The 22,471-nt window shown below is 42.3% G+C and overlaps 1 protein-coding gene across 4 annotated transcripts in view; it reads right to left on the reverse strand.

Annotated features, from left to right (window-relative positions):
- KAT6B (lysine acetyltransferase 6B) overlaps positions 1-22,471 on the reverse strand; it is a 199,231-nt gene that overhangs the window by 151,952 nt on the left and 24,808 nt on the right. The gene's annotated exons all lie outside the window — the stretch shown is intronic.

Below are 22,471 nucleotides of genomic sequence, written 5' to 3' on the forward strand. Positions count from 1 at the left end.
ATGTCCTCCGATTCCTCCGTCACTGCTCAGCAGCCCCTGTAAAATGCAGAGTGGGTTGTATGTACACCGTAACTTTATGTCCATTGGGAAACGTAAAGTGAATAACACTGGATTATTTTGTTACAATGGCGTGTGAACGTCAGTGGGATATATTAGGCACCAAGTAAACATGTTGCTCTTGAAGTTGAAGTGTTGAAAGCATATGTAAAATTGCAAATGGTTGCAAATGGGGCAACATAGCCACAGACTGGTCATGGTGCCCATGCTAATCTGTGTCCACCGCCAAAATCACCTACAATGAACACGTGATCATCAGAACTAGACCACTGAGCAATGAAAGAAGGTGGCCTGATCTGATGATTTTACATCAAGTGGATGGCCAGGTGCATGTGCATCACTTATCTGGGGAAGAGATGCACCAGAATGCAGTATGAACAGAAGGCAAGTTGGCAGAGGCAGTGTGATGCTTTCAGTAGAGGTCTGCTTTTAGCAGCGTGCGATTTGTGTTAAAGTGTTAAGTCTTGGTTTTTTCCTATGGAAATAATAAACATTATACTCACCTTCTTCTGTTGCAGTGGATTTGCACAGAGCGGCTAAACCCGCCAGTCACCCGCAATCTCTCCACAGAGAGCGAGAACGGGGATCCATTAACTGCTTCAGCCCCGGAAGATTTTACCCCCTTCCTGACCAGAGCACTTTTTGCAGTTCAGAACTGCGACAATTGTGCGAACGTGCAACGTTGTACACAAATAGAATTGACATAATTTCTCCTCTCCCCCCCCCCCCCCCCCCCCATAAATATAGAGCTTTCTTTTGGTGGTATTTGATCATCTCTGCGTTTTTTTTTTTTTTGCTCTATAAAACAAAAAAAAAACAAAAAAAAGGCTGACAATTTAAAAAAAAAAAAACAACTATAATTTGTACTCTTTGCTATAATAAACATCACCTTTTTTTGTTAAAAAGCTATTTTTTTTCTTAGTTTAGGCAGATATGTATTCTACATTTTTTTTTTTTTACAAAAAATAATCGCAATAGGCATATATTGATTAGTTTGCACAAAAGTTATAGTGTATACAAAATAGGGGATAGATTTATAGAATTTTTATTATTATTTTTACTAGTAATGGCGGCAATCTGCAATTTTTATCTGGACCGTGACATTATGGCGGACACATCGGACAATTTTGACACATTTTTGGGACCAAAGGCATTAATACAGCGATCAATGCTATAAAAAATCCATTGATTACTGGAAAAATATCACTGGCAGCGAAGGGGTTAACACCTGGGGACGATCAAGGGGTTAATGTGTTCCCTAGTGTGTGTTCTAACTGAAGGGGAGAGAGGACTAGCTACGAGAGATGACAGATCGCTGTTTATACTCCGTATGAACGGACAATCTGTCACTTGTCCCCTCAGAGAACCGGGTTTTCTGTCTACACACAGATATCCCAGGTTCTCGCCGTGTTACGAGCGATCGCGGGAGCCCGGCGGTCATCGAGAATTGCCACTTTGCTACAATGTAAAAGACCTTGCACTCCTCCACCTTCTGTTTGAGGATGCCCCACAGATGATCAATAGGGTTTGGGTCTAGAGACCTGCTTGGCCAGGCCATCACCTTTACCCTCAGCTTCTTTAGGAAGGCAGTGGTCATCTTGGAGGTGTGCTTGGGATCGTTCTGTTGAAATGCCCGGCAGCCCAGTCTCGGAAGGGAGGGCTCATGCTCTGCTTCAGTATGTCACAGTACAGTATAAATATGTATGTATATATAGGGGTTCTAGGTAATTTTCTAGCCAAAAAAAAAAAAGTATTTAACTTGAAACCAACAAAATGTCAGAAAAAGGTTTAGTGTTTAAGTGGTTAAACTTTCCTCACTTCCATTGACAAATTGTTACAATGTTTACACTTTAGTTTAACTGATAAAGAATATTGTGCTTCTTGGCAGACTGGCAGGATTTTTTTTTCTTACTTTCTTTTGAGGGCTGTGGCTTCAGAAGAGCAGAGAGAATTCTTTGCATAGCAAGAATCGTGAAACACTTATAAAGATCGCAACGGGGAAAGAATCGCGATAACAATTCTTGGCGATTAATCGCGCAGCTCTGCAGTGTTGAACTTCCAGTGACCAGTATTAGGAGGTGAGAGTGGCGATAACACCAAATTTAACACACCTGCTCCCCATTCACACCTGAGACCTTGTAACAGTAACGAGTCACATGACACTGGGGAGGGAAAATGGCTAATTGGGCCTAATTTGGACATTTTCACTTGGGGGCCCGAGAAAGAGTGAGAGATGCGATAACTTTTGCACAAACCAATAAAATGCTTATTGCCATTTTTTTACCAATATGTAGAACACATATTGGCCTGATTGACTGATGCAGGAATTCCTATTTATTTATTTTTATATTTATTATAGTAATAATAATTTTTTGAAAAAAAATCGGTCTTTGGTGTATAGCGTAAAAAAAAAAAAAAAGGTGAAAAGATCCCACAGAAAGAAAGCTTTATTTGTGGGGGGGTGAGGGACATTAACCCTTTCCCGCCGAGCGTACGCACATCTGCGTACTCGGCTTCCGGGGGTTATACCGGGATGATGCCCGCACCTGCAGGCATCATCCCGGTACCGATTTTTACAGCAGGCGATTGGCTATCCAGGCATAACAACCGATGCGGCTAAAAGCCGCTCGGCTGTTATGCCGGAGGAGCGGGAGGGGACGCCCCCCCCTCCCGCCGCCTCTCGCCGCTGTTACCGGTGCTCCCGCTCGATCGGGAGCACCGATTAGAGATCCGTCGGCTCTGGCTGCTGGGGAGGAACTGGAACGAAGCCGTAATCGGCTTCGTTCCAGTCTCCTCATCGTAAACACGGAAGCGACGTCATGACGTCACTTCCCGTTTACTCGGCTGCCAATGGCGCCGGTTTAAAAAAAATATCCGGTATTCAGAATCGCCGTTTTCGGCGATCTGAATACACTGAAGTGTAAAGGAGGGGTGGGGGGTCTTTTAGACCCCCGATCCCTCCATAAAGAGTACCTGTCACCGCCTATTACTGTCACAAGGGATGTTTACATTCCTTGTGACAGCAATAAAAGTGATCAAATTTTTTTTTTTTTAAACAATTTAGTCATTTAAAAATAAATAAAATAAATAAAAAAAAAATTTTCAAAGCGCCCGCCGTCCCCGCGAGCTCGCGAAGCAAAGAAAACGCATGCGGAAGTCGCGCCCGCGTACGTAAACGGTGTTCAAGTCACACATGTGAGGTATCGCCGCGATCGTCAGAGCGAGAGCAATAATTCTAGCAGTAGACCTCCTCTGTAACGCTAACCTGGTAACCGTAAAAAATGTTTAAAGCGTCGCCTATTGAGATTTTTAGGTACCGTACTTTGTCGTCAATCTACAAGTGCGCGCAATTATAAAGTGTGACATGTTTGGTATCTATTTACTCGGCGTAACATTATCTTTCACATTTCGCAAAAAAATTGGGCTAATTTTACTGTTTTGTTTTTTTTTTATTCATGAAAGTGTCCCTTTTCCCAAAAAGTTGCGTTTAAAACACCACTGCGCAAATACCGTGTGACATAAAATATTGCAACAATCGCCGTTTTATTCTCTAGAGCCTCTGCTAAAAAAATATATATATAATGTTTGGGGGTTCCAAGTAATTTTCTAGCAAAAAATATGGATTTTAACTTGTAAACACCAAATTCCAAAAATAGGCTTAGTCATGAAAGGGTTAAATTTTGTTTGGGTACAGCGTCGCACTCCTGCACAATTGTTAGTTAAAACGACTCAGTGCTGTATCACAATAGAATAGAAAGCAGCTTACTCTGGTGGCACACCAAGAAGAGGAGGAGCCAGGGGAGCAGGCAGGGGACCAGAGAATAGGAGGATTGGGCTGCTCTGTGCAATACCATTGCACAGAGCAGGAAAGTATTAACCGGTTATAAAAAAATAAAATAATAAAATATATAAAAACTAGCATGCATAATCACTTTAACAAAACGTGCTTAATTTTTTTTTTTCTTAAGCTAAAATTTAGAGAGTCACTTTAATTATTAGAAGATTTTAAAACACAAGAAAGAAAATCTCCCATTTGCTCATGCAAGCTTTTTTTCATTCCCTGGCCCACACAGCTATGATATGAGAAGGATGAAGTGCCACACAGTACTCCGTTTTCTGTTAGATGCATGAGGTTTTCTACAATGACACTGGGTTTATATTATATAATCAGTTTAAATGCGGTGCTTAGGGGATATCTTCTTTAACAGTTTCTGTAGCCTTGGGTTTTAAACGCTTACATTCAAATCTGTGGTAATGCAATATGCTGCTTGAGCTAAAAGAGCTTGCTGCTGGCATTTTCTATTGACCCTACAGTAGTTAACACAGGCCTAAGTACACATCTGCCTCCCTGCCAAGAGCAGGCAGCCTGGCACTTCATTCAACAGATTATCACATAACTGCCTGTTTAGCGGCTTGATCAATAATTTTCACTCCACTGAGTAGCACAATCAATAGCAACAAGGGTGCTCTGCTGTCACTGGGCAACACAGGCTCTTAAACAGCAGCCCCAGAAGGCTTTTGTCATATTGCAAGGATTCCAGCAGAGAGAATGAGTTTCATCAAACCAGCTAAAGTCCGAAAAAAGCTGCAGAAGATAAGCTATAGCAGGAGAAATAAGCTCAGCTATATGGTTTATGTGGCAAGGACAATTTTTTTTTCTTTTAACAGTGTAAAGACATAATTAAAGGGCAGTCGAGGAAACACTTTGGGAGACTGAAGCTCATATAAATGAAGAGGAAGTAGTGTACAACAGAGATGACTGTAGGCATAGACATTAGAGCTGCGCGATTATTAGTATATGCCTACAATCAATTCACCCCCCCCCCCCCCCCACACACAATCTGCATCCATCATTTCCACATTCATGTAACAAGTGCAGAGCAGTTCCCTGCTCACAGCTGGCTATGTTTATCAACAACATTAATCAGCTGAAAGATAAAAAAAACAAAAAAAAAAAATTGCATCTTTATTTACTGATCAAAGGGATGAACTTTGGTCTGCAAATGATGGCAGTTTAACCACTTAAAGAGGAACTGCAGTCTGCTCACATAGGTGTCCGTTTATGAAACAGAACAGCGGCGATTCAGAGGATCGCCGCTAATCTCAGCCCATAAAACAGTTCTCTGCCGATTATCTGCACACATTGAGAATCTGTCAGTGTCTGACAGAGAAACAGCCATTTTATGAAGCTGCGATCTCAGCACTTCACTGGCAATCTCTGTCAAAATGCATGTCAAATGAATCGGGGAGTGAAAAGAGAATCCGAGGGGAAGGAAGGAGGAAGACTTCTGACTCCCTCATTCAGAGTATGTGCGTATAAAATAAATATATATATATATATATATATATATATATATATATATATATATATATATATATATATATATATATATATATATATATATATATATATATATATATATATATATATATATATATATATATATATATATATATTTATATATTTTTTTTTTTTTATTATACCCAGGGCTCGACAAACCCCAAGCTCAGGTCCCAAATGCGATCAGAAATCGCAACATGGCGCCTAAGCCCACTCACTATTAATGCCCCAGACATGCAGCGCATGAACACTGACTGCCGTCCTCCTCCCTCCTCCACACTCAGCAGCGCCGCGCTAAGTGTGTGAAACTGACAAGCAACGGAGAGAGGAGGATCTGTCAGATTTCAGCTTGATGTCGGGGTGGGCAGGACCCAGCAGCTATCAAACGCCAGCCAATTGGATCTGGGCGGCCCGCTATGTGTATGTGGCCCCGCCCCTTTTCTTAAGCAGCCCAATCGTTGGCTGGTGTTTGATAGCTGCTGAGTCCCGCCCACCCGGGTCCCGCCCATTCCGACATTAAGCTCAATTCTGACAGCTCCTCTGTTACATTTCAGTAACAGAGTGCTCAGTGTGAAACCTGCCAGTGCCACCTGCCAGCGCCATCTGCCAGTGCCACCACCAATCAGTGCCACCTGTTAGTGCCAACCAGTTCCACTGCCAATCAATAACACTTGCAACCACCAATCAGTGCCACCTGCCACTACCAGTGCCACCGCCAACCAGTGCCACTGCCACCAACCAGTGTCACCTGCCACCAATCAGTGCCACCGCCAATCAGTGGCATCTGCCAGTGACAACTAGTGCCACCGCCAACCAGGGCCACCTGCCAATCAGTGCCACGTGCCAGTGCCACCTGCCAATGCCAACCAGTGTCACCTGCCAATGCTATCTGGCAGTTCCACGTGCCTGCCAGTGGCAACCAGTGCCACCTGCCACCGCCAATCCATGCCACCTGCCAGTTCCACTGCCAATCGGTGCCACCTGCCACTACCAATCAGTGCAACATGTCACCACCAGTGCCACGTGCCAGTGCTACTGCCAATCAGTGCCACCTGCCAACACCAACCAGTGCCATCTGCCAGTGACAACTAGTGCCACCGCCAACCAGGGCCACCTGCCATCACCAACCAGGGCCCCCTGCCACTTCCAAACCAGTGCCATCTGCCAGTTCCAAACCAGTGCCACCTGCCAGTGCCACCTGCCAGTTCCAAACCAGTGTCACCTGCCAGTGCCATCTTGCAGTTCCACGTGCCTGCCAGTGGCAACCAGTGCCACCTGCCAGTGCCAGCCAGTTCCATCTGTTGCCAGCCTTACTCTCTGGTCAGCCCATAACCCTGATGTAACAGCGTTTCATTGGAGCTATTAACTGGGTGCTCCATTGTGAGTTAGGGATAGGGAGTGAAAATGAGTGGCCTTACCCCGGGAGCTGACAAACCATACCACTCAAAAAAAAAAAAAAAAAAACTGGCTAACTTTAACTGGCTCCTAAATTCAAAGCAAATTTGTCAACCCCTGATTATACCCACTGTGAATCCTCTGTGTATGCCGGAGAATGGAGCAGTGGATATTTTCAACTGCTTCCTAAAACAAACACCAAAGTTTGTAATAAAAACCATCTTTGCCAATCTGAAGCTTCCCTCCAACGACTTTTGGATACTATTTTATAGGGGTGCACCAAATGGGTTTTTTGGTGCTGAAACCGATACTAAAAATGAAATACACACTAGGCCGAAAACCGAAACTGACAGATACCAAAAATGACTTTTAAAAAAATATATTTTTATACAGGAGATGGTCAGAGACTGCAGTTCCTATGGACGTTAGTAGATAATGGCTGACTGGCCCTCTCACCTGACCCAAACCACCCCCCTCCACTAGTACAGACCACCTCCCCAGGACAAACCAACCCCCATCCATTAGTACAGACGCCCCCCCCCCCCCCCCCCAAGACAAACCAACCTCCCTCTATTAGTACAGACCCCCCCCCCAAGACAAAACAACCCCCCTCCATTAGTACAGACCCCTCTACCAGGACAAACCAACCCCCTCCATTAGTACAGACCCCCCCCCCCCATTATGGTACATAAAAACAGATGTGAGAACAGGTGAAGAACAGATCGCAGTAGGCAGGAGTTAAGACAGAGGAGGAGAACACATGTCACCGTAGGCATGGACCGCCCCCCTCAGCGACGTCACTGTGCAGCTAGTCTCTCTCCACACAGACAGCCGCTCCGATATCCGGCTGCTTCGCTCTCCTCCTCCTGACAGGGGGACGAGCTTAGGAAACATAGGCGGCGACCAGCGGGGAGAGGCGCCTCTCGCCGCAGACGAGGAGGAGGATGGAGGGGAGCACTCAGGCGCTTCAACGCCCCCACCTCTATGGCGCCCAGATGAACTGAACCCCCTAGGATTGGCCATTTTCGCCGCCATTATCTGCGCGATTTCTCTTTCGGCAAATTGCTGAAAAGGCCATTTTGCCCGATATGTTTTTGCGGTCAAAATTTCAGTGCATCCCTATTTTACACTGCGATTCTGTACTTGCCACATGCTGTAGAAATCTCCCTCCACGAGTCTTGCTGCAAACATTTTAACTGGGGGAAGCAGAAGCTGCTACCTGTTGACTTCCTGGCTTTACACAGATGCACACCTCCAGCTCTGCAGTTCTCAATAGTCCTTTTATGACTCATCCCCACTCCCTTCCTGGCAAACTCTGAGGAGAGAGAGAATGAAAGGGAAAGAGGGAGTGTTGTGCATGTCGTTGGAAGCCTGGGCTTTTTACCAGACAAGAAAACAGGAGATTATATAGATATAAAGAGGCTTGGTCCTTTAAAAAGTGGAACTTCAGAATATATTATTTATATATATATATATATATATATATATATATATATATATATATATATATATATATATATATATACACACACACACACACACACACACACACACACACACACACACACACGCACTACCTCTATCTGAAGTTTATGGTTTTGTTAGAAATTTACTTAGAACCCAAAAACTTTAGCAGAGTTCTAGAGAATAAAATGGAGATCATTGCAATGCTTTAGGTCACAAGGTATTTGCTCAGTGGAAAAACAAAACAAAAAAACAAAACCGTAAAGTTACCACAATTGTTTTCTAGAATGTGAAAGAGGATGTTACGCCGAGTAAATTGATACCCATATTCTTTAAAATTGCACACACTTGTAGAATGGTGACAAACTTTGTTACTTAAGCTCCATAGACGACTATTTAAAAATTTCTTAAGGTTACCAGTTTTGTTTAACCACTTCAGCCCCGGACCAATTGTCAGCCTAAGGACCAGAGGTCTTTTTACAATTTCGCACTGCACTGCTTTAACTGGTAATTGCGCGGTCATGCAATGTTGTACTCAAACGAAATTTGCGTCCTTTTCTTCCCACAAATAGAGCTTTCCTTTGATGGTATTTGATTGCCTCTGTGATTTTTATTTTTTACGATATAAAAGGAAAAAGACAGAAAAAAAAAAAAAGATCATTTTCTACTTTTTGTTATAAGAAAAATCGAATGAACTACATTTTAGTCATACATTTAGGCCAAAAAGTATTCAGTTACGCAACTAGACCACGGTGTCAGGGGATCAGCAGCCATGATTATCGTGATCTGTTTGCCGGGGGGGCTAGGGTATAGCCAGGTTGTGTAGGGTATACAGGGGGCCAAATGACAGCACAAGCACTGCTGTATAACAAGCTTTAAAGGAACAGGATTAGGGTTTTTTTTTTTGGGGGGGGGGGGGGGGGGTAGGGTTAACAAACACTTTAAAGGAAGATTTAACCTTTTTGACAGTATGAGCATTTTATCCTTTCACTACCTTTGTGAGTCACCAACCTAGAAAAAGTTGGTGTCAGGTGCCCCAACACTTCACTGGCAGCTTGCTTCTTCCAAGACAGTGAATGGTTATCCTAAAAAGGGGTTGACCCGTCGGCTGTGGGCAGCCGATGGGTCGATTGGCAACACAGCCCTGCACACAGGCCTTTTCCCCAGCCTCCGACGCTCTCCTCTTTACTGCAAAGCGGAGAGCCAGAAGAGTCACAGTACTGGATAGAGAACGGGGGCAGGAGCTGCTGGAATTCAACTTTCCACATTAACTAGCAGGTGATTGGTTGCTAGGACTGCCTGGCATCCAATCACCAGCTTGTTTAAAAAAAAAAAAAAAAAAAAAAGAAGGTTTAAAGTCAACTCTGGCATCTCCAGCCCCTGCTCTCTATCCAGTACTGTTATACTTCCTGCTCTCCACTCTGCTATACACCAGTGTAAGGTAGGGGAGCGTTACCGACACACTAATGTGAAGGGGACAGCGGACACTAAAGTAGGGGTGAGGGAGATCTAAAGGAGACAGAGGACAAACTACAGTTAGGGGGAGAGAAGGGTGAAAGGGACAGAGGACACTGCATGGGAGAGGTGTGTGTGTGTGTGTGTGTGTGTGTGTGTGTAGGATTCATCGGCTTCCAATTCCTGATATATATTTCTATATGGACTAAGGATTACTTCATGGACAATGAAACCCGATAAGTATACACCATTGGATTTACAGTTTCTGTGTATGGAACATATGCCATCTGCAGGAACCAAGTACATTTTACAGCTAAATCATGTCTAGTGTTGACTATATGGTTAGGTTTATTGCCGTCAGACCATTTAGTATGGATTTGATGTGGCAGTGCGATTGAGGTTTCTAGGTTCAACAAATGGGAACAACTACATAACCCCCGAAAGGCAATTCCTCACTACACAACAAGCCTGGATGTGTACCTCCTTTGGACCGCTGCCTGTTTTGCTCTGACCTTCTATTCCTATAGCTATAAGGTTTTGCAGACTGTGGATAGACTTGCATAAAAAGTGTGTGTGTGTGTGTGTGTGTGTGTGTGTGTGTGTGTGTGTGTGTGTGTGTGTGTGTTTCATTTGCTAAATGGGGGGAAAAAAATTTTTTTTGCAGACTTTGCTTGCGCCCCACGTCCGAGTGATGTAAAAGATACATATGCTAAGGTTCAAGAAGAAGATTGGATAATATTTAAAGGTTGCACACTTTGATCCGTTTTGTAAAAGTAGGCAAAAAAAATATGATTTTTCAACATTAATTACTTTTATTAGGAAAACTAGAAATCACAAACTTAAAATACAATTAAAACTATACGCTAAGATTAATAGGTAATATGATAGGCAAAAAACACGTGTTATATTATATAAATCAACTTTGAACGATGCAATCCCTTGTTTTGTTCGCTTGGCGATGACTTCTGTGATGCTTGACTACCCTCAAAAAAGAACAGTTTTTTTTTGTTCATCCCTGACCAAATTGGTTATACTTTATGAGAGCAATTCCTCTTTCTGCGGTATCATTGAAAACCTTAAGCCCTTGTGCACACGGTCGGACAGTCCAACAACCAAATCCGTCTGATTTTGTCCGAAACTGTTGCATACACACAGTCGGACAAAGTTGTCAGAAAATCCGATCGTACTTAACGTGATGACGTTATTTCGTTAGGACGGGACTACGTTCAGGCTAGTAGCCAATAGCTTTGGTCTAGGAATTTGATCTGAGCATGCGTGGCACTTTGTCAGTAACAACCATCGGATTGGCTTTTTTGGACGAACGTATTACTCAGGCTATTAAGGAAAATATGACAAAAAAAAAAAAAAAAAATTTAGAAACCAAACCTGCAAAGAAAAGAAGTGAAATGATTAGAGGGTAAAAACATGTTTTTTTTTGTTTTTGAAGGAAAGGATCCGAGCCATTTTTTATTTTTTTTACATCACGGAGACTCGGGGCGTAAGGAAAGTCATATAAAAATCACATCTTTAGAAAAATGAAACATCCTAGTGTGTGAGATATAGATTATATATATATATATATATATATATATATATATATATATATATATATATATATATATATATATATATATATATATATATATATATATATATATATATATATATATATATATATAAAATCTATCTGGGAGTTGTTCCATACACAGCACAAGCTGCGGTTGCTTAGGCCAGTGACCCTATGTGAAGTTACTCAGCAAGTTACAAAGCAAGTAATACTCCGAAAAGCAATAAGATTATCGCCAGCTACAAAAAAGATCTGGGCAGGACTATTATATAGTGTACATGCTCATACAAGTTGGTAAAAAAGGTCTGGCTGGCACGGATCCGTTCCCATGAACCAAAAGCAACTTTTAGCAATGGTATTGCTTTGCAGGAAAAAATAAATTAAAAAAAATAAAAAAAAGTGGGGAGGACGACTCCCCTAAGTCCATTGCAATTACCAACCCAACAGTCATTAACAGTCACGGCACAGCGAGTGGTCAAGGCCAACTCTTGTAGCCAATTATGCCAAAAAGATACAATCAAGCCTACAGAATAAAAACAAAATCAGGATGCAATGTCCACAGTGCAACTGGAGGAAAAATAAATAAATATGATCCATCCAATAAATCCAAGTTTTGATGAACTGTTCTTCAAATTGTTTAGCAGAGGCAATAAAGTCCTGCGTTTCATAGAGACCATTGATTTTAATGCAACCAAAACACTCACTGGGGGAGGAGTTGTCTCTAATGCAAAGGAATGTAAGCTTTTGACGTGTTGAACAGACAAAAAGGTATATATAATAATAATAAATAGCTAACATTTGGATTAAAAGGGGAAGAAAAGGGGGACGACAACCAGAGTAGGTAGCGCCCTGTTAATAGATCACCTCATTCAGTGCTAAGAAGTTTGGCCGTACAACCTACCAGAGGGCAAGTCTTGACAGAAGATGGTAAAGCAGTCTGAAGCCATGGTACAGTGTATCCAGAAAGTACCGTATATACTCGAGTATAGGCCGACCCGAATATAAGCCGAGGCCCCCAATTTACCCCCAAAAAAACTGGCAAACTTATTGACTCGTGTATAAGCCGAGGGTGAGACATGCCTGTCCATCCCTGTGTGTGTGTCCGTCCATCCCTGTGTGTCCGTCCATCCCTGTGTGTCCGTCCATCCCTGTGTGTCCGTCCATCCATCCCTGTGTGTGTGTGTGTCCATCCATCCATCCATCCCTGTGTGTGTGTGTCTCCATCCATCCATCCCTGTGTGTGTGTGTCTCCATCCATCCATCCATCCATCCCTGTGTGTGTCTCCATCCGTGTGTGTGTGTGTGTGTGTGTGTGTGTGTGTGTGTGTGTGTGTGTCCAGCCTACCTTTGTCCCGAGCCTCCGTCCCGTGCCTTGCCTCCTTGCCTCCGTCCCGTGCCGTGCCTTGCCTTGCATCCGTCCCGTGTCGTGCCTTGCCTTGCCCCCGTCCCGTCCCGTGCCGTGCCGTGCCTTGCCTTGCCTCCGTCCCGTGCCCTCTTCGTCGGCGGCCATTGTAAAATTCAAAAGCTGCGCCGCCGCCTTCGCCTGTGATAGGCGGAACACTGAATTTCCCAGCAGCCTGTGTTCCGCCTATCACAGACGTCGTATCATCCTCGTCCGTAGTACGAGGATGATACGATGTCCGTGATAGGCGGAACACAGGCTGCTGGGAAATTCAGTGTTCCGCCTATCACAGGCGAAGGCGGAGCCGGAGGCGCGGCTTTTGAATAGAATGGCCGCTGTCTGTCTGCTCGACACGCTGATCGAGCGGGCAGACAGCGATGACTCGAGTATAAGCCGAGGGGGGCACTTTCAGCCTCAAAAAAGAGGCTGAAAATCTCGGCTTATACTCGAGTATATACGGTATTCACAGCGCTTCACCTTCCACATTTTGTTATGTTACAACCTTATTCCAAAGAGGATTCAATGCATTACTTTCCTCAAAATTCTACAAACAATACCCCATATTGGATACAATGAAAGAAATTGGTTTGAAATCTTTTGCATATTTATTCAAATTAAGAAAACATATGTACATACATTGCCTTTCAAAAGCATTCACCCCCCTTGGCATTTTTCATGTTTTGCTGCCTCACAACCTGGGAATTAACATGGATTGTTTGAGGATTTGTATCATTTAATTTACAGAACATGCCCAAAACTATGAAGATTTTTTTTTAATTTTTTTTAATTGTGAAGCAAACAAATAGGACAAAATAACAGAAAAAGTCAATGTGCATAACTATTCACACCCCCCCCCCCCCTAATGTCGGTACTTTGTAGACCCACCTTTTGCGACTATCACAGCTCCAAGTTGCTTTGGCCAAGTTTCTATGAGCTTGCTACATCTTACCACTGGGATTTTTGCCCATTGCTCCTTGCAAAACTGCTCCAGCTCCTTCAAGTTGGATGGTTTGCGCTTGTGAGGAGCAATCCAAGTCTGACCAAAGATTTTCTATTGGATTGAGGTCTGGGCTTTGACTAGGCCAGTCCAACACATTTACATGTTTTCCCTTAAACCACTCAAGTGTTGCTTTAGCAGTGTGTTGGGGGTCATTGTCCTGCTGGGAGGTGAACCTCCGTCCTAGCCTCCAATCATAGAGTGGTACAGGTTTTGCTCAAGAATATCCCTGTATTTAGCATAAGCCATCTTTCCCTCAAGTCTGACCAGTTTCCCAGTCCCGACTGCTGAAAAAACATCTCCACAGCATGATGCTGCCATCACTATGTTTCACTGTGGGGATGGTGTTCTTTGGGTGATGTGATGGGTTTGCGCCAGACATAGCGTTTCCTTTGATGATCAAAGAGTTACATTTTATTCACATCAGACCAGAGCAGCTTCCTCCATACATTTTGGGAGTCTCCCAACATGCCTTTCAGCAAAAAACAAAATGGCACATTGAGTTTGCGAAAAGTAATGGCTTTCTGGCCACTCTGCCATAAAGCCCAAATCTATGGAGCATACAGCTTATTGTCCTATGTACAGATACTCCAGTCTCTGCTGTGGAACTCAGAAGCTCCTCCAGGGTTACCTTAGGTCTCTATCCTGCCTCAGATTAATGCCCTCCTTGCCCGGTCCTAGGTTTGGTGTGTGGCTATCTCTTGGCAGATTTGCTGTTGTGCCATGTTATTTCCATTTGGTTACGATAGATATATGATGGTGCTCCTTGGGATCAAGGATTTGGATATTTTTTTAATAACCTAACCCTGTGACTTTTACTTCAACAACATTGTCCCTTACTTGTTTGGAGAGTTACATGGTCTTCATAGCAGTGTTTGGTTAGTGGTGCCTCTTGCATAGGTGTTGCAGCCTCTGGGCACTTTTGAAAAAGGTATATGCAATGACAGATCATGTGACACTTAGATTGCACACAGGTGGACATTTCACTAATTATGTGACTTCTGAAGGTAATTTGTTGCCCCAGAGCTTTTTATGGGCTTCATAAAAAAAAAAAAAAAAAAAAAAAAGGGGGTAAATACATAAGCACATGCCAATTAGTTTTTTTTTTTTTTTTTTTTTTATTTCTGAAAAATAGTTTTATGTATATAATTTTTCTAATTTTACTTGACCAAGTTAGACTATTGTGTTTCGATCCATCACATATAATAATTCAGAAAAAAAAAAAAAAAAAAAAAAAAAAACCACCACATTGACCTAAAGGCCGTAATGTAACAAAGTAGGTAAAAAGCCAAGGGGGGGGCGAGTACTTTTGCAAGGCACTGTAAGCATTCACAGCCTTTGCCAAGACACTCAAAATTTAGTTCAGGTGCACCCCGTTTCCACTGATCCTCCTTGAGATGTCTCTACAAATTTGAAATCCACCTATGGTAAATTCAGTTGAGTGGACATGGATTTGGAAAGGCACATACCTGTCTATATCAGGTCCCACGGTTAACCATGCATGGTAGAGCACAAACCAATCCATGAAGTCCAAGGAATGGTCTGTAGACCTCCAAGACAGGATTGTATCAAAGCACAGATCTGGGGAAGAGTATAGAAAATTGCTGCAGCATTGAAGGTCCCAATGAGCACAGTGACCTCCATCATCCATAAATGGAAGAAGTTTGGAACCACCGGGACTCTTTCTAGAGTGAGCCATCAGGGGTAGAAGAGCCTTAGTCAGGGAGGTGGCCAAAAATCTGATGGTCACTGATAGTGCTCCAGCATTTCTCTGTGGAGGGAGGAGAACCTCCCAGAAGAACAACCATCTCTGCAGCTCTCCACCAATAAGGCTTGTATGGTAAAAGTGGCAGGACAGAAGCCACTCCTCAGTAAGAAAGGCACAACAGCCCACATGGCGTTTGCCAAAAGGCACCTGAAGGACTCAGTCCATGAGAACCAAAATTCTCTGGTCTGATGAAACAAAGATTGAACTCTTTGGCCTGAATGGCAAGTGTCATGTCTGGGAGGAAACCAGGCACCGCTCATCTGGCCAATGCCATCCCTACAATGAAGCATGGTGGTGGCAGCAACATGCTGTGGGGATGTTTTTCAGCAGCAGGAACTGGGAGACTAGTCAGGATAGAGGGAAAGATGAATGCAGCAATGTACAGAGACATTCTTGATGAAAACCTGCTCCAGAGAGCTCTGGACCTCAGACTGGGGTGAAGGTTCATCTTCCAACAGGATAACGACCCTAAGAACACAGACAAGATAACAAAGGAGTGGCTACAGGACAACTCTGTGAATGCCCTTTAGGTGGCCCAGCCATAGCCCAGAGCTGAACCCGGTTGAACATCTCTGGAGAGATCCGAAAATGGCTATGCACCGACGCACCCCATCCAACCTGATGGAGCCTGGAGAGGTCCTGCAAAGAACGGGAGAAGCTGCCCATTAAAAAGGTGTGCCAAGCTTGTAGCATTATACTCAAAGACTTTGTCTATGGTTATGCCAATACGCTTTGATTGCCAAGTTCAAGTCTGTAATTTTTGCCCTCGTGCCTGTTTGGGCTCTCTGTTTTCTGTTCTTTGTCAGCGCAAAGTTTGTAAAAATCTAAATAAGACTATTAAAAGTGCAGCTCGGTGAATACTTTCTGGATGCACTGTATACTGCACAAAAGGCACCTGAAGCATTGCTTGGAGCCAATGTTTATTATTCTGAGCATACCAATCCAAAATTCTTGCGAGGTGAACCATTCTATGGTATTTAGGGGCTCTGGGAAGACCATACCAATGTCATTTGGGAAAAGAAAGTATGACTCTCAGAATTTTGGGCACATGGGTACAAGCTGAACTCTCCACGTATTAGCTTGAGGAACGTTGGAATCCTGATTGGAAGGGTTTGTAGGAGATAAGGCAAGCATGAAAAAAGGCATTTTAAGGATACTATTCCATCAAAACAAAGAAAAACATTCGGAAAACCCATTTCCTCAATTCATTTCCAATGTTGGTCAGAAAGTTTGGAAAGTTTGTAAAAGATCTTGAATAAAGTCTGCCAGGAAGATTCTCAGATACCGAATAGAATTTCGAGCCCAGTTAAAAGTGTAAAATAAATAAAAAAATTAAATAAATAAAAAGTGGTTTTAATGCAATTCTCAGTATGCTGAAGATTAAGATTTAAGGCCTCCAATTTGTGGAAATTTATTCTGAAGTTTGAAAGTCTGCTATACTTACTGAATTTTTCCATAAGATTTGGCAGAGAGTTAAGCTGCTGGGTAATTAAAAACAAATCATATGCATATCCCGCAATTTTGTGTCCTCCTTGAGATAATTTCAGACCAGGGATATTAGGTTGGCTCTAATGGGTAAAGGGGGGTTCCAATGGGAGGATAAAGATGAGAATGGAACTCTTTGGGTAATAAATAATTTTTACTCTGGCTACATATACACTCCTATGGAGAGGTGGATGTCAGCGGAGATGTGTCCGCTGACACGCGCCTGCCATCCGATTCGCTAAAAACAGACATATGGTGACACTTTCAGCCATCAGTCTGGCAGATCGGATAAGATATGATGAAAGACAGACATGCTGTTCGTTTTCATCTGATCTCCCCATAGAAATCAGTGGGGCTCTGACAGGTCCCTCCCCGCTCAGTGAGCAGAGGCGGACCTGTCATCTGCCAGAGCAGCAGAGCTCAACTGAGCGATCTCCCGCTGAGCTGGAGGACTCCGCTGAATGGATCCGCCCCGTGTGAAAGGGGCCTAAAACATGGGTTTTTTAGTTCTGTAAATCACTGCATTCTGTTTTTTTATGTAGATTTTAGACAGCATCCCAACTTTTTTGGAAAAGGAGGTTAGACATATCTTTACAAACTTGACTAAAATAATGTTATTTACATCCACCTGACCACTTTACAAATATTAAAAAAAAAAAAAAAAACACACAATCTATGCCAAAAAAAATAAAATAAAAATCCCATCTTAATAGGCCTTTAATTCTCACAGTGGGGTTCTGTTTAACAGTCCATTACAGATTTGTTATGATTAATGGACAGCTCCGTACTTCAATCTGTACTGTGGTCAGGTACAGACAATTATGGGTTTAAAATTTAAGTAATGTCAATAGAATAGGTCATAGGTCTTTAGAACAGATGTCATCCCACAGAATATTTTTTGTCAAATCGCTGTATACATAAAAAACACACAAAAAAGATGCATGAAAAGATTTGCACTTTTTGAATGACAGCCATGCTTTAAGATTGGCATATTTTCTGTGCAAACATATCTTCATGTTATTATGCCTCTTGTTTAATTTATTTAAATCGGCAAGGATCTTAATTATCATTATTAAATGAAATATTCAGTTAATACATCAAAAAGCACAGCTAAATTTCAGTATGTAAAACCGACATCTGGTTGGTTCGGTGTACAAAAAGCATTTGTTAATGCTGTCAAATGCGACGACAAATTCCATGCACTTTAACAAGTCCGCTTCAAAGAAAAAAAAATAATAAAGTGTAAAATGACGGTATGATATTATGTAGTATGGAAGCCTATTACATATGCTCATGGTAAATCAGAAGAGCATTAAGCTTCACTGCCAGGTTTATTATTCATCATCTTGGCTGTTACCAAGGGATACATGTCCCTAATGTGCAGTCCAGGAACACATGCCTGCAGGCTGCCAGTTGTTCTATAGAAGGCTGGCTGAGCCGCCTTGCAGATGGCAGGGGGAACCCTGGGTGCAGACTCTGAATTATTGTGAAACCTTTGTGTCAGTAGCCCCTCACATCCTCGTGGTGACTGCAGCTGCTCCCACTTCATTTCTGTGTTTACAAGAGATTTGGCCTTCTGCAAAAACAAGAGCTGAAAACACCCCTTTGTTCCGTGATGGAGAGGACCTATGATTCACAGGATGAATGTAAAGGACAAGGGGGTTTATATATCAGCCAAGGCGCTCATTTACTGCCCAAGACGACAACCTGCTTTTGGTTAACCACTACAGTTGCAGAATCAGAAGTCAATGTTCTGTGATGACAAGAGTTAAATATCAAGATGAATAAAAATACAGAACGCTATTCACCCATCAAGAGATGGTTAAGCTCCGCACAGCTCTCCATTGCAGTGTTTATCATATACCCACCTCAATGCATCCTGCTGAGCTTTTATCCCATTACAATGCTCTAAGATCACCATGGTAACATTCACCGACATAACTGCACCACCTTTGACTTTTTTTTTTTTGGAGTGATACAATTCATGGAGATAAACTGTAAATGGCAAATATGTTAACTGCAACATGAAAGACAACAGGTGTTGAAACAAAGTCCCCTTAAAGCGGAGGTCCGCCGACAATTCAAATGTAACAATTCATAAGTTAATATAAAACATAAATGTTACACTCACTTGTTTTATGAAATCTATCCCCCGATATCCGGTTTCATACACAAAACATATAAAAATTAGTAATGGCAGGTTTCATCTTGCTTGTGGGCATCAACTTCCTGGATATGGTGACGCTGAGCTACCAGCATTCACCGCTCGTTCCCGCGCATTCTCCGTTTGTACGGCGTAGAGCGCCGTAAACTTCCATGTTGCCATCACGACAGGCGGCGTCTGAAGTTCCCACCCCGTTGTGATGGCAACAAAGATAAACTGGTATCCGAATCTCACGACTCCTGGGAATTAGGGCTGCGACTAACGATTATTTTCATAATCGATTAGTTGGTCGATTATGGTTTCGATTAATCAATTCATCGGTTAATAACCGGTGAAAAAAGTGTGGTGTATAATTTAGTTAATATGTAAAGTTTAAAAAAAAAAAAAAAAAAAAAGGCAATTTATTCTTAAAATATCTCTATATGCAATGGTAACTAAATAGTATAAATAATATAACTATATGGTTAGGGAGCAAAAGATCTAATCCACTCTGAGAATAACAGACAGAAGAGATATACTGTATATTAGAGGGGCTATATACTGCATATACTATTTGAGGAGATATACTGTATAACTATTAAAAGATATACTGTATATACTATTAGAGGAGAAATATACTGCATATATTATTAGAGGAGAGATATACAGTATATACTATTAGAGGATATATAGTGTATATACTATTAGAGGATATATAGTGCATATACTATTAGAGGAGAGATATACTATTAAATGGTCAATCTGGTAAGTATCAGACTCATTAACTTTAACCCCATTTTGTTGCTGGCTGATTAATCGATTATGAAATTAATCGATTACTATTTTCATAATCGATGAGTTGTTTCAGCCCTACTGGGAAGGAGGACACACAGCTCCCAGGAGACAGTGTGCCGCAGGATATGACAACCATACCCATGAGAGGTCGGAGACCGGAAGCAACCAAGAAAACACAGACATACAGGTACCCACCCCCCCCTGAAAAAAAAAAAAATAGTTTTCTTTGACAATGTATACAAGGCAAGAATGCGATGGAGGTTATCTTAAAAATGTGTGGACTGCGCTTTAAGTGGTTGGCTAGATGTCTGCTACTCTTGCCTGCCAGCACTAGCATTGTGAATTTTCTTGCCACACAAAAGGTGACTATCTGCATGGATTTTGTAAATGCTCCCTGAGTTGTGTGGATTCAAGGTATTTGTTGCCTTGCTCAATCCAAAAAACAAACAAAAATACTGGTACCAGGCCCAACTGGCTTTTACTCAAAACTGTATACAGTATGTGCTTAAAGGACCTATTCAACAAGGGGCACTTTCACACTGAGGCGTCGGCGGTAAGGTGCCGCTATTTTCAGCTGCGCTTTACTATCGTTTTAGTGGCACTTTTAAGCCTCGTTAGCGCCAAATAAAGGGTTAAAAGAGCCCACAAAGCATTGCTACAGAGGCGCTTTACTGGCACTGCCCATTGATTTCGATGGGCAGGGACGCTTTAGGAGCAGCGTATATACACCGCTCCTGAAGCACCTCAAAGATGCTGCTTGCAGGACTTTATTTTTTGGGCGTCCTGCCGGCGCACCGCTCCAGTGTGAAAGCCCTCAGGCTATTAGTTGTGCACTCCACAAAACTGGCCTGAATGAGTGGCAAGAAGAAAGCAATTAAAATTTCAGTTAGCACGAAGCCATGTGGGGACACAGCAAAAGGTGGAAGGAGGTGCTCTGATCAGAGGAGAGCAAAATTGAACTTTTTGGCCTAAAAAGAAAAATGCTATGTGGCAGAAAATGAATACTGCACAGCATGAACACCATCCCCACCACGAAACATGGTGGTGGCAGCTTCATGTTGTGGTGCTCATGTCTGTGTATGTCAGAATTTTACAATGCCTCATGGTACGTGTAGTTCCACAACAGCTAGATGGCTGTAGTTTGAAGATCCCTGCTCTAACACATAAAATAGATTTACATTTTTTAGTTTTAACATGACAAATGTGGAAAATTTCAAGGGGCATGAGTGTTTTTCAAGGCACTGCAAGGCTAGGAATCAATCAAAATCACGGCAAAAATATGGATAGCAAAAACAACACATAGAAAAATTTATGTTGACAGGCAGTACAGAACAAATTGGAATAATTACAAATATTTTAAAAATAAGTATACTTTTGCATGACTATCCTTAAAGTACCCCCAAGCAACCCTTCCACCCCAAAGTTTTATACTCACCTGATCATACACCTGCAAGATGAAATGACATGGAGGAGGGACTATGGACTTTTTAGGCACCATCACAAGAAATTTTTTTTTTTTTTTTAATATATAAAATAAATTTGTTTAAGAAAAAAATAAAATAATATAATATAATATAATATAATATATAAAAAACTTTGAGCCACTCTTCTTGAACAGTACGATTCTAGCGCCAATCCTGTATTTCCACACTTCTGTTGGATTCTCGACTCAACTATGGAATGTGTACAAGAAAGCAGGGATATGCAATTAGCGGACCTCCAGCTGTTGCAGAACTACAATTCCCATGAGGCATAGCAAGACTCTTAGAGCCACAAGCATGACAGCCAGAGGCATGATGGGACTTGTAGTTTAGCAACAGCTGGAGGTCCGCTAATTGCATATCAATGACAAAGTGTCCATAGCTTCCAATTGAAAATTGGTTAGGTTACAGTAGTGGTAATATGTATTACACTGTATATGGATATGACTATTAGTTGTGAAATTTTTTTTTAAAGTTTAGTATAAATTTTTCTTAAACTAATAAAGAGCCACACCGTTGAAGGATACACATATTACTGTTTTCATACTCCTGCAAGAGGCACACTGTGTGGCCCATGAGTGCCCCATCATTGGGAGTCAGGGAGAGGAATAGTGCCTCTGTTAATTTCTTTGGGTGGCATAGTGTCCAAAGGGCTGGATAAAGCAAAGGGCCACAGTTTAGATCTAAATCTGCTAGTGCATCCAACACCACCTTCATTGACAGACAATGCTGCTGTCCAAGAGTGGCTCCATTGCTCCTCCAGTAGAGACGCCGTAAGACAGGAAGCGCGTTACTGGTTAGATTAACAAGTAAAAAAAAAAAAAAAAAAAAAAAAAAAAAAAAAACGACAATACTTCTATGCACTGGCGCTTACCCGTGCATGCGAGTGTACCGTATTTCCCCGAATGAGAAACTTCTGGGTATGGAAAATTTGCAGTAGCTGTATGCATGGGTAAATGCAGAAGCATTGGCGTTTACATAAGTATAGGGGGCTCACAGCCTTTCCCTTTTAGGGCTGGCTGCAATTCCCTACCTGTAATTCCCCACCTTGGGTGCAGGAAAACACCATGAATTTTACATTAATCGCTTTCTGCCGGCCATCAATTGACAGCAGGGCGGCG

Source organism: Lithobates pipiens, unplaced genomic scaffold (genome assembly GCF_037356315.1).
Source record: "Lithobates pipiens isolate NorthernLeopardFrog02 unplaced genomic scaffold, aLitPip1_a1.2 Scaffold_25, whole genome shotgun sequence".
Taxonomy (NCBI): Eukaryota; Metazoa; Chordata; class Amphibia; order Anura; family Ranidae; genus Lithobates; species Lithobates pipiens.